General features: G+C 36.2%; 1 non-coding gene across 1 annotated transcript; it reads left to right on the top strand.

Annotated features, from left to right (window-relative positions):
• The first annotated feature begins 237 nt into the window (after positions 1-237).
• On the top strand, positions 238-342 carry LOC121472389. The gene has a single exon (XR_005982874.1). It is a non-coding gene; the product is annotated as a U6 spliceosomal RNA (small nuclear RNA).
• The last annotated feature ends 12,731 nt before the right edge of the window (positions 343-13,073 follow it).

Raw genomic sequence — 13,073 nt, 5'->3', positions numbered from 1 at the left:
ATGAAATATGTTGTTTACTACTAGCATTTATAACCATGAAAGGGAGTTGTAAATTTGAGGCTCAACCCTATATGATTCTAGAAATAAGTTATATTAATCCATGTCTGCATAAAATAGAGTAAAAGCCCATTCATCTCATTAAAAATGAATAAAATTTGCTTAATAATTACCTGTCAAATCTTGGCTATGTTTATTAACTGTATATTAGTAATAATTCTATAAAACTGAATGCAAATAGTGCTTGCTTTGGTAGCATGTATACTAAAATTTGAACGATACAGAGAAAATTAGCATGGACTCAGCCAGGAAGGCATGCAAATTTATGAAGCATTTCATAAAAAATAAACAAATAAAAAGAATTGTAAATAAATAATACATTTTTTAAAATCAGAATTTAAAATCATAATTTTTCCCCAAATTGTTGTTGAATATGGATCTATTCTTTCACTTCCTTTCCTTGGAACTAGGTAATAAGTAAAAATAGAAAATGTTTGAGTGCCACATATGTCATTAAAACATCTACTGATGAGGGGTGTGTGGGTGCTTCAGTCAGTTGAGCCACTGAGTCTTGATTTTGGCTCAGATCATGATCTCTAGGGGTCGTGAGATCTACTCATGCATGGGGCTCTGCACTGGGCATGGAGACTGCTTAAGGTTCTCTCTTTCTTTCTCCCTCTGCCCCTCCCCCAGCTCCTTGCCTGCTCTCTCTCTCTAAAAACACAAATAAAACAGCAAAACAATAACAACAACAACAACAAAAAACAATTAAAATATCTACTGATGATATGATTTGGGTGAGATAGTTTAGACTCTTGTTTTAATAATGATATGTCTTTAAAAGTAGAAATAAATGAAAATACGTTAAGGATAATTTTGCAAAGAAAATAACTATAACTCTAGCAACCTTAACAAACACATTTTCAATTATTTTTTACCTCAAGTCTGTGTATTATCGTTTATAAAATATATCAAACTATTTTAAAGAAAATTCATCCTAATTTTTGCTATTAGAAATATCTCAAGGGAAAGTGTACAACAGAGAGATCATTTATGTTAACAAATGTGGTGAATAATTTTGGTATCATTGAGGGTAGGTCAACCAGATATTATGTAATTTCTGTTGTGATATAATATGACATATGTAATTTCATGAATGATTATTCTAGTCAAAAGTGTCTCTTCTGAATCCATCAAGCTCTCACATTTAACCTAGAATTTACTGAAAATATGGCAGAAATAGCAATAGCTAAAGGACATCAAAGCAAGCAGACAAAATCAGAAGGCAGGATGTTCTTTTGGACAACTGTCCCATTCATGTCAACAAATCAGTGTTAATTAAAAATATATCTCATTAATGAAAATCTGGAAATATCCCAAATTGAAAATGCAGAGTCAGTAAAAATGAAATCTCAAATCAGGGAGGAAAAGATACAACTTTGTAATAAGTAAGATTGTGTCGTGACAGCTATGTAAAGAAAATAAATCGTTGGGGTCCAGTCCTCCCATCATGTGCTGGATAGCTTCTAAGTGGGTTAGATATTTAAAAAAAAAAAAATCTTACAAATACTAGAATAAAACATAGGTGTAAGTTTTAGTATAAATCTAGAATAGAAAAAATTGTCCATATTAGGACACAATTTATAAACAAAATAATGGAAAATATCAGTGAACTGATAAATTCACCACTGAAACATGGATAATGACAAAGTAAAAAAAAAGTAATTTGTATAATAGCTAAGAATAATACATTAAATTAAATTAAAATTTTTTTTCACATCTAAAAACAAAGAAAAGTCCCAGTGCTATAGAAAAATGAAAAAAATAATCAAGTAGCTAAAAGAGCATAGAAATCTACGTGCTCTGAAAAATATGCAAAGATGTTCTGCTTTGCTCATAATAAGAAATTGCAAATTAAAAGCACCCTGAGATCCCATTTCTCACATATTGTGTTGGCCAACATCCAAAAGTTTGGCAATACCCTCTGTGGATGAAAATGAATAAAACATTCTCCTATATTGGTAATGGAAATGCAAAATGTTAAAAACCACTTTGGAAGGAAATTTAGTAATTACCAGCCACATTTTTTGCATTTGTTTTGTGACCCAGTAATACTACTTTTAAGAACATATCCCAAAGATATACTGAGAAAAATATGAAAAATAAAATTATGTGTAAAAGGCTATTTATGGAAGCAATACCTGAAAAATAAAGCTTGGGGGGAAAAACCAAATGTACATCAATAAGGGACATGGGTTGGTTGAGTTCACACAGCAAAGTAAACCAATGGAGTTCTAGGCAGTACTAATAATAACACCACAAGAGGAATATGTCCATAACCTGCTAAGGAGTTTTCTCTAGTATATATCGTTAAATAAAGAAAGCTAGATGGAGAAAGTGAGTATGAAATGCTATTGTGTACCTAGAAGGACACAGTATACACAACATGTTAAGTATAAATAGGAATAAATTAAATATAAGCAAACAGGGGTGTCTTGATGGCACATTGGTCAAGCCTATGAATTTGGCTTAGCTTGTGATTTCAGAGTTGTGAGATTGAACCCCGTGTAGGGCTCGGCTCAGCACATAGTCTAAGATTCTCTTTCCCTCTCCCTCTGCCCCTGCCTTTCTGTCTCTCTTCCCCTTTCTCTCTCAAATCAATCAATCAATCAATCAATCAATCTTTAAGCAAAGCATATAACCCAACATATTAACTATAATATGTACATATGCATACAGCTTACTGTAAGAAAACATAGATACTTTGGGAAATAAGAGAGAAGAGGATGAAGAGGACAAAAATAACAGGTAGGCTTCTTCAAATACAGTGTTTTGTAGGTTTATTTCCTAGAACCATGTAAGTACTCTGCATAATTATAAAACAAACTGTATTTACAAAGGGGAAAATAGCATTTCTAAAAACTGAAAGCAAATTGAAACAAATGAAACTATGTAATGAATTGATGATACAAACACCCAAAGTAAAATTAGACCAAGTGCCTTTAAAATACATTAATTTAACTGGGCATCTCTATGCATTTGGGGTAAGGACCAAACAACTTTAAAAATAGAACTGTTTCAGTATATATTTTGTTAGTAATTAATGATGCTATTAGTTTTAAACATAAATACATACAATCATCATATTTTCCTATTTCATAAATGTTAGATACTTTTGGTCATAAAAAGTTTTGAAACAGGTAGAGACATAGGCAAATGTGATAGATTAAGAAGTTTCAAGAACATCAGATAAAAATGAAAATAAATTTTAGGGACATCAAAGCCAAAAGCAATGCTTTATTGGAATTAGATACTGATTGGAACAACTATGGGTTTAATGAAGATAATTGAACTATAATCTGTGTGTTAGAGTCAAAAGTGCAATGGAAATAGAAGAAATGGAGACAAAGGTACAATACAGAAATGGGGAAATGAAAACAAATGCTGAAAACCAGATCACAAAAAGAGCGTGTATTGCAAGATCACATCGCAGGACAAAAGGTATTTATAGTTAGAAAAAGATCAGAAGTCATTAGTTTAGTATATTTGGGGTTGAAAGAATGTTTATATTGTTCTTACTCTTTTTATTTCCTAATTTTATACACCAGATATTTACTGCCTCAGTCAGAATAAGTTATTTCTACCCTTGAGCCAGTGATATATCTCTTATTAAATCTGAATGCAAAACACAATTATAATTCATTAAATTATTCCCCCTTTCTTTTGTTGTATTTGAGAATGTTAATGCACTGTATGTTTTAAAAGAATCATTTAAATGGAACAATGTAAATCTCACTGAATTAACACTAAAGTCTTTATCATTTATTCCTTTACAAACTTAAAGATTTAACATTTTTCGAACCTCTCCTTATGCAAAGGCTGTTTTTCCTGAGGTTTAGTTTTTCTTCTACCTCTTGCCACTTAAAAGCTATACTTGAGTTTAGTCATGTAAAGGTGTATACCTAGTGATTAAAATGGGATTTTATTTCTGCCTGTACTTTACCAAATAGAAAATGCATTTTTAATTTTTATGTCATTACTGAAAAGACCTCCATCATTGCTAATTGATTTCTTTTAAGTATTTTTATGTGACTCTTACTATGAAGACATATTCAGTGATCCAGACTGTTGTGCTATCTTACTAGCCCAGCCCCATCTGCAACCATAGTCTATACTGTATATTGTAAGCTAAATGACAAAGTGTGGGAATAATTGGTGGGAATAATACATGGTCCAGTGATGTATCAAAAAAATGTATGCTTCCTCTGCAGAGAGAGGGAGGGTATGCTTTTCTTTCCTGCAGTTCCTTCTTTCAGTATTTTTAAATTAACATTATTTACTAATTTGCATAATGCCTATAATTTTTAATGCTCTCTATAATAGCCTGCTCCTTGAATCTTCCTTTCAAATTATAGCCAAAACTGAAAAAATAGATGTATTTATTATAGGTGATAGTTGCTTATATCCCCAGAAGTATAATTTTTAGAAGAATTTTAACTGCCATTCCTTTGGCAGACTGACAATACATCTTCAGTCAAAAAGAGTAATAATTCTTTTTTATCCCATGTCTCACTCTGGTAAACAACAGCTCTTTTTTTTTTTTTTTTTTAGGACTAGCAGGATTCATGGTCAGCAGTTGTAACTTCAGCATGTTACTGGAATGTCATTCTGCTTAGGGCTTCTGCATGTTTGGGAAACTATTAGGTTTGGGCATTATGATTAAGATGAAGGTCAGTTTGGTCATAACTTTTTTTATGGAGACTTTGAGAGTCCAGGTTTACTACTTACTAAACTGTTCTAAAATGAAGTGTGTATCCTTTATAAGAATCATGTCTTAGAAAAAAGTGTGAGCCTTATAAAAAAAATGCAAGTGATTTTAAGAAAGGGTCTACAAAAAAAGGGAAGCTATAACCTGCTCCCCCTTTTCACTCTGGCCCCATCTGTTGTAAATGAATAAAGGCACAAATTGGGTTTTATGCTGAACACTTTAAAGTCAGTAGTGGCTTAAGGTTATAAGCAAATGAAAACCAGAAGGAGACTTGGAAGTTCCATGAACCTATGTGCTTGAAGACACAAGTTTCTACCAGGTGACTATAGTGAGAAAAATGGTGAAGATAAAGCTGGCAAGTTTGAGAAAAGATACCCCCATATTCCCAATCACTTTGTACTCTGGAGTCAGTCTGTGAAAAAAATCTTTGTGTGTTTGGTCCAGATTAAAACTAAACGATGATAGGGGGAAATGTATAAAGCTAAATTATTTCACTCGGTGGCTTCATTCTTTTGTGAAATGATTATAGTTAGAGGTCATATTGCTGTTGTTTTTTCTTTTTCTTCTTTATTTAATTTCCAAAATATATGTTCATAACTCTATACAGATTAATAAAGACTTTTGAAATTGTACTGACAAGTGAAATAGAAAGGTAGGAGAACACAAAATTGGTCCAACTTACTTACATAAAATGCTTTACACAACATGGCATCATCGTGTTCTGGCCTCTTTAACATACCCGGCTGAGGAAATAGACTAAGATATGAAATGTAAGGCATGAAAGAGTGGGTAGCTTAGCACTGAGAAACTCAAGAACAGTAAAGGAAATGTACGGTTCCCTCAGCCTGGAAGGTTCTACTTTATAAATCCCCACACTTTTGAAAGACCTTACTCATTCGATAATTTGTATCCTTTGTTAAGGCTGTTGGGCCACCCCCTTTTAGGCTCAGATCTACCTCTCTGTTTCACCAGAATATCCCCATAGGGAGCACATGCTCTTTAAAAACTGCCTGGCTCAAAATGGACATTTATCAACTCAAATCTTAGCTAAGCTGGACTGAGTTTATCTTATTTCTTTTCTTATTTGGCTTTTGATCACAATTACCATAGGTTTTTCCATTTGGGAAGAAGAAGCTGGTGCCATGTAGTCATTCTGGGCTTTCTTTGTTTGGCTTTTCTGCCAAGAGAGAAGCAAGGCTTCCAAGTTCAGAAGGTGAACTAGGATTGGGTTACTAAATTCTGACCTAATGCTTTTTTCCTACTGACTTGGGATAATGAAAAAAAATGCACTCACTCTGTATTATGAAGACTCATGCAGCATCCCAGCTCTTAAGGAAGCTCCTATCAAATACATTAAATGATTTTAACAACTAGATGGGGTGGTTCTGTGGTTGAGCGTCTGCCTTTGACTCAGGGCATGATCGCGGGTCCCTGCAGGGAGCCTGCTTGTCCCTCTGCCTATGTCTCTGCCTCTCTCTGTGTGTCTCTCATGAATAAATAAATAAATAAATAAATAAATAAATAAATAAATCGTTAAAAAATGATTTTAATAACTAGAGAGAGAGAAAGAGCAAGCGCACTGCAGGACAGAAAAAAGTATCACTTTAAGAACTGAATGGTGGATTCTTATGAGAATATGTTCTCACTGTTTAGCAAATTGCCCCAAGGTGTGGTGATAGAAGGGACATCTACAGAAATACTTCCATTGATGCAGAATTTGCATCCCAATAAAATAATTTTTGCCAAAACCTTTATTACTTGTAGTTCAAATAACACAGTGGTTAAGCTCTAAATAAGGTCCTTTTGGATTCTTGATATCTTCTTCCTCTCTAGCTCCAGGCCCTCAACCATGTTTGGTGGCCCTGCAACCTTGCTTGGATGCTTCCTCTTATCTGTGTCTAAGTCCAAGCAATACCTCTTGGAAGGTACAGAGGCTGAAGGTGCAACATGGTGGTTTCCTCATTTTTTTAAGAAGATGCTCTTAGCTATGATTATCCAGCTCTGATAGGGTGAGACCTTATATTTTACTAATTACTAGAGAGACTTAGTAAAGGAATTTTATAAGCACATAAATTAATCAAGGAATTACCTGAATATATAGAATAATTTATCAAGTGGAATGAGAATCTATGTGGTATATTAGGGAAGACTTTCTGATTGAGATCAATTTTGGATTAGCACCAGAGTAATGTTGATACAGACTGGGAAAGTCTAGAACTTTGAGGGGTCAGAGCAACACTGGGGCAAGTCATCTGCACCAGGAATAGAGTAGGTATTTATGAAGAGCAAAGTGGGAACATAGTAGAGTCCATGCAGTGCTTCTCAGCATTCTCTAAATATAATGGCACATAGAAAATGATGTCTGTTGTTTGTACTACAACTGGGGCAAACAGAAGAGGATTGTCATGATGGTAAACACCCTCCTTAGACATCGAAGGTCTCCATTCAACAGCTCCAGACCTAAATGATGAATATCTGGATAATCTACAACCCACTTTTGGTATATGTCGGAAAAAAAGGGAATAAATTCCTTTGAGCAGTTTTAACAGACTTTCCAGGTTGACACATCTAGGGTTTCATTTCCTGGAGAAACCATGTATCTATGTGCAGCATAGCCTAGAATTCCTATTTTGGTCCTTAAGAAATGCCTTTCCCCAACAGCACAGACACACACTAATGAGTTGGTATTTAAAATCAGGACAGGAAGAATGGTCTTCTTAAAAAAAAGTTATTGCTTTTTAGGTTAAATTTTTATGCTAAATTATTAACTTATTAATATAAGTTAAATTATCTCAACCCTATGAATACAGAAGCACCTGCTTTTGTGGTGCTGACAAACTATACATAAAATGATTTCTTAAGATGACCAATCCTTGGAAAAAAAGAAAGCAGAGCAAGGCATTTAGGTGTGCCTGGGTTGGGAGGTTGCTTCCTGTCAGAACATCATGACAAGCCCACCGCAAGGTCAGCTGCCTCTCTGGGGAGGTAGTTACGTTCCAGCTCGGGACACAGCAAGCTCTGAAAGTGAGGATAAGCTCAGAATACTTGATGAACAGAAAGATCACATGACTGCAATTAGTGAGATGAGGAATGAAAGGCCTTTAAAAGACAAGGTGAGAAACATAGCTGGAAGCATATCACCTACAGTCATAGCAAAATCTTGAGTTTTATCCCCACGTTTGCAGATTTGACATTGGTAAATCAGCAATATGATTTACATTTTTTGTTTACTTATTTGTTTTTTTTTAAGTTTTCATTTAAATTCTAGTTAGTTAACATACAATGTAGTATTAGTTTCAGGGGCACAATGTAATGATTCAGCCCTTCCTTTCACCCAGGGGGTCATCACAATAGGTGTATCCTTAATCCTCATCACATATTTAACTCATCCCCCCACCCGCCTCCTCTCTGGTAACTCTCAGTATGTTCTCTATAGTTAGGAGGCTTTCTTGGTTTCTCTTTTTACCCCCTTTGCTCATTTGTTTTGTTTCTTAAGTTTCAAGTATGAGGGAAATCATATGGTATTTGTCTTCCTCTGACTGACTTGTTTTGCTTAGCATAATACTTTCTGTTATGCACATTGCACATGACAAGATTTTATTCTTTTCTATGGCTGAATAATATTCCATTATATATATAAATGTATATACACAAACACATTTCTTTACCACTTCTTATCCATACATCAGTTGATGGACATTGGGGTTCTTTCCATGATTTAGCTATTGTAGATAGTGCTGTTATAGACATTGTGGTGCATATATCCCTTTGAATTGTTGTTTTTTATTCTTTAGCTAAATACCTAGTAGTGCACATGTTTGATTGTAGGGTCATTCTTTTAACTTTTTGAAGAACCTCCACCTGTTTTCCAGAGTGGCTGCACCAGTTTACATTCCCACCAACAGTGCATGAGGGTTCCTTTTTCTTCACATCCTCCCTAAGACTTGCTGTTTCTTGCATTTAATTTGTTTAATATTTATTTATTTATTTATTTATTTATTTATTTATTTATTTATTTATTTTAGAGAGATAGCATGAGCAGGAGAGGAAGAGGGAGAAAGAGAGTGAATCTCAAGAGACTTTGTGCAGAGTGCAGAGCCCAATGTGGGACTCAATCTCATGACCCTGAGATCAGCTGAGTCAGAACTAAGAGTCAAAGGCTTAATGGACTGTACCACCCAGGTGCCCCTCTTCAGTTGTGTTTCAAATTCAGTGGGCAGGGGGTGACCCTGGGTGACTCAGCAGTTAGGCACCTGCCTTCGGCCAGGGCCTGATCCTAAAGACCGGGGATTGAGTTGGGATCCCTGCGTGGAGCCTGCTTCTCCCTCTGCCTGTGTCTTGCCTCTGCCTCTCTCTATATCTCTGTGTCTCTAATGAATAAATGAATGGAATCTTAAAAAAAAAAAAATCAGTGGGCAGAACTCAGAATCTCTGACTCTACATGTCAGTAGAGGAAATGTTGCTGGAACCAAGAGTGGTCATGTTAATGGAATAGAAATCAACAATTTGTAAATAACTATATTAGTTGCTTAGTGGTCAGGAAGTAATGTTTCAGGTATTGTATATCCTAACATGGTCATATGCTTCTTAGACAAATGATTTACTGTGTTGAAATTAAAAGATATTGAATGAGAATTTTAGTTTTATCATGTAGTTCATTAGAGTTTTCCAATTAAATAATAGAAAATGGATCCTGTAATAAGCAGAATAATATCCTCCAAATATATAAGGTTCTAATAGCTGGAACCTATAAGTGCTACCTTATTTGTAAAATAAGGTAATATATATAATATAATATAATATAATATAATATATATAATATAATGTAATATATATGTGTGTGTGTGTGTGTGTGTGTGTGTGTATCTTTGCAAATGTATTAAGTCACAGATTTTGAGATGAGGAGATTATCCTGGATTATCTGGGTGGATCCTAATGAAATCACATTTATCCCTATAAAAAAGGATACAGAAGGAAGTTAGACACACAAGAAAGAAAAATGTTATGAATGCTGACAAGCCCCAGAAGCCAGATGAGGGAAGAAACAGATTCTCCTTAGAGCCTCAGGAGAGATTCAGACTCTGCCAACACCTTGTTTTGGGCCCCAAAATACTGATTTTAGGCTTCTGGCCTCCAGAACTGTGAGATAACAAATTCAATTGTTCCAAGCCACCCAGTTGGTGGTAATTTGTTATAGCAGCCACAGGAAACTAATACAGATCCCCAGTCAGTATTTTATAAAGAAATTCTGAATTTTCAGAAATGTATTTTTGATGTTAAGTAAATGATGTGATGTGTGCATTTCCCAGTTTCTTGGATGAAAGCCTACTTTTGAAACATATATACCTTCTATGTATCCCCTATTGTGATGAACTTTAACCACAATTGCTTGCTCCACATCCAAACATGAACTGACACTATGCTCTCTCGTAGTGTGACCATTTACTTAAACTTTGGATTCAATGTTTCTCCAAGTTTCTGTTTCTGCTCCTATCCCATTACCATCTATTATCTCAAACTATCTGGCTGGGGGTAGAGGATGTTGTATATTGAATGTCAGAGTTTTGAGATGCCAGGGTGGCTCAGGGTGTGAGCATTTGCTTTCGGCTCAGGTCGTCATCCCGGGTTGGGGGATCAAGTCCCGCATCAGGCTCCTTGCGGGGAGCCTGCTTCTCCCTCTTTCTTTGTCTGAATAAATAAATAAAATCTAAAAAAAAAGAGAGAGAGAGAGAGAAAGAGTTTTAAGTTATTTGAAAGAGAAATCTAGTCACAAATCACCTGTGCCTTAATACCAAAGCATTGGTGACAGAGAATGGTCCCATTTCACTGAAATGTAGACGAAAAGTATAATTTTTAAAAAGTTAAAATTATGATTCTCATACGAATACAGAATAGACACATATCAAAATATTTTATTTGAGGAGCGCCTGGGTGGCTCAGTCGGTTAAGCATCCTGCTGTTGATTTCAGCTCAGGTCATGATCTTAGGCTCATGGGATCAAGCGCCACATCAGTGTCTGTGCTCAGCCTGGCATCTGCTTGTCTTTCTCTCTCCCTCTGTACCACCCCCACCTCCCACACTGCATATGTGTCTGTGTCTGTTTCTGTCTCTCAAATAAATAAATAAGTTTTTTTTTAAAATTGTTATTTGAGTCTCATATTTCCTCATCAGCTCATGGCTGACTTGGGTCCTTGGCTTTTACTGGTTTGGAATAGTTCTGACACCCAGCTGTCTCCCATCTGGTTTGGGCCTGTCCACATGTAACCTCTGCTGTTGGCTCCTCTCACTCTGTCGAAAACTGACGGAAATCTTGCTACATTCGGAGCTTTCTTTTCTACCTGGTAAAGATCAGCTGTAGCTCAAGTAAATAAATTCAGTTTGTGTTGTTATGGGTAGGACTCATTTGCATTGCTTTCAGGTAAGAATCCTTTACAGCGCTATCAGTGTCCTGCCAGTTAATCTCACCCTACAGAGCTGTTCAGTCAATACAAAGGCACACCCCTGGAAGGCCAACTAGACAACACTTAGGACTTGATGGCTTGATGGAAAGGATCCTTGGTAATCTGTTTGGTAAATAGTCTCAAGCAGGATTGATTTATTGTGTTGATTTTGGTTATTACCACTCATTCCTATCACCACTCCTGGTCTATTTGTTTCTGGCTACTTATGCTGGCTACATAAGGACATTTTTGGAAGAGATCCAAGACTTGCTTACCTCAAAGTGTGAGCCCATCTAGAGTATAGCTGGATCCAGACAGAGTTTATCTCCCCTAAGCCCAAATCAGAGATCTATGGCTTTCCTGTATAAACTGAACCTCTTCCCAAGATAATCGACAGCAGGCAAATCCCAGCCCCCCACATTATGATGTGAGCTTTCCCCGGGGATCGGACAAGGCGGTCACATTAGCGTGGTATTCTAGGTAGCATCAGCAGAGCAGCCCGGAGGTGTGTACAAGGCAGCTCCCTCTGGGCTGTCGGCATGTGATGCAGTGACTAAAGAGCACTCCATTATCAAGGGAGCCCTTCTGAGTTCCATCTTCATTAGGAAGTGGCAGAAGGAGCTAAGGTTGATATTTTGGATGACAGGAGAGCAGCAGTAGGCTCTCCTCAGGTCATGGAGAAGGCTACATTGAAAAAGTATGGGTTAAAAGGGAAAAAAGGTGATTTTGTTTCATGGTCGGGGTGTAATGAGGAGCAGGGTATATGCATGGGATATACAATATATATTTAATAATAGTTTCCAAAAGAGCTTGCTTTTGCCAGTCAAGTGCCTGATTCCCCTAATTCACAGAATAAAAAAATAGTTGATATATCTTAAAGAGTAACAATGTTAATATACAAATTGACATTGACCATTTACTTGCAAGGTGATATTAGGAAAGTTTTATATAATCTTTCTAGGCTTCAGTTGCTTAATGTTTAAAATGGGTGTGGAGTCATAGGACTAGATGGTACACATGAAGTGAATAGAACAAACCCCAGAATATTGCAAATGGTGTTAGTCACTGCTGCTGTTACTCCTGCTTCTCCTCCTACAACCACTATAGCAAATTTTATATTATTTTATATTCCCATGGTGTTTAAGAGAGTCACACTTTCTGAAGTAATGGAATTAGTTGAAGAATGAAACTTACTTAAGCCAAGCCAAGCAATTAAAGCATATTAATCTTATCAAAAATAAGATGTCAGATGGGATGCCTGTGCTATTAGTTACGCATCTGACTCTTGGTTTGGTTCAGGTCAGGATCTCAGGATCACGAGACTGAGCCCCACATCGGACTCCCTGCTCAGCGCAGAGTCTGCTTAAGACTTTCTCTCCTTGTCCATCTGCCTCTCCCTGCCACTCACTCTCTTTCTCTAAAATAAATAAATAGGCCATTGAAAAAAAATAATAAAGGGTCAGAGCTCTTAAAAAATGGTAAGACTTCACTATACCATTAACAATTTTTTTAATAAATTAATTTTTATTGGTGTTCAATTTACCAACATACAGAATAACACCCAGTGCTCATCCCATCAAGTGTCCCCCTCAGTGCCCGTCACCCATTCCCCCCCACCCCCCGCCCTCCTCGCCTTCCACCACCCCTAGTTTGTTTCCCAGAGTTAGGAGTCTTTATGTTCTGTCTCCCTTCCTGATATTTCCCACACATTTCTTCTCCCTTCCTTTATATTCCCTTTCACGATTATTTATATTCCCCAAATGAATGAGAACATACACTGTTTGTCCTTCTCCGATTGACTTACTGCACTCAGCATAATACCCTCCGAATCCATCCACGTTGAAGCAAATGGTGGGTATTTGTCGTTT

Source organism: Vulpes lagopus, chromosome 11 (genome assembly GCF_018345385.1).
Source record: "Vulpes lagopus strain Blue_001 chromosome 11, ASM1834538v1, whole genome shotgun sequence".
In the NCBI taxonomy this organism is placed as follows: Eukaryota; Metazoa; Chordata; class Mammalia; order Carnivora; family Canidae; genus Vulpes; species Vulpes lagopus.
This window is presented reverse-complemented; position numbering and strand designations above follow the sequence as displayed.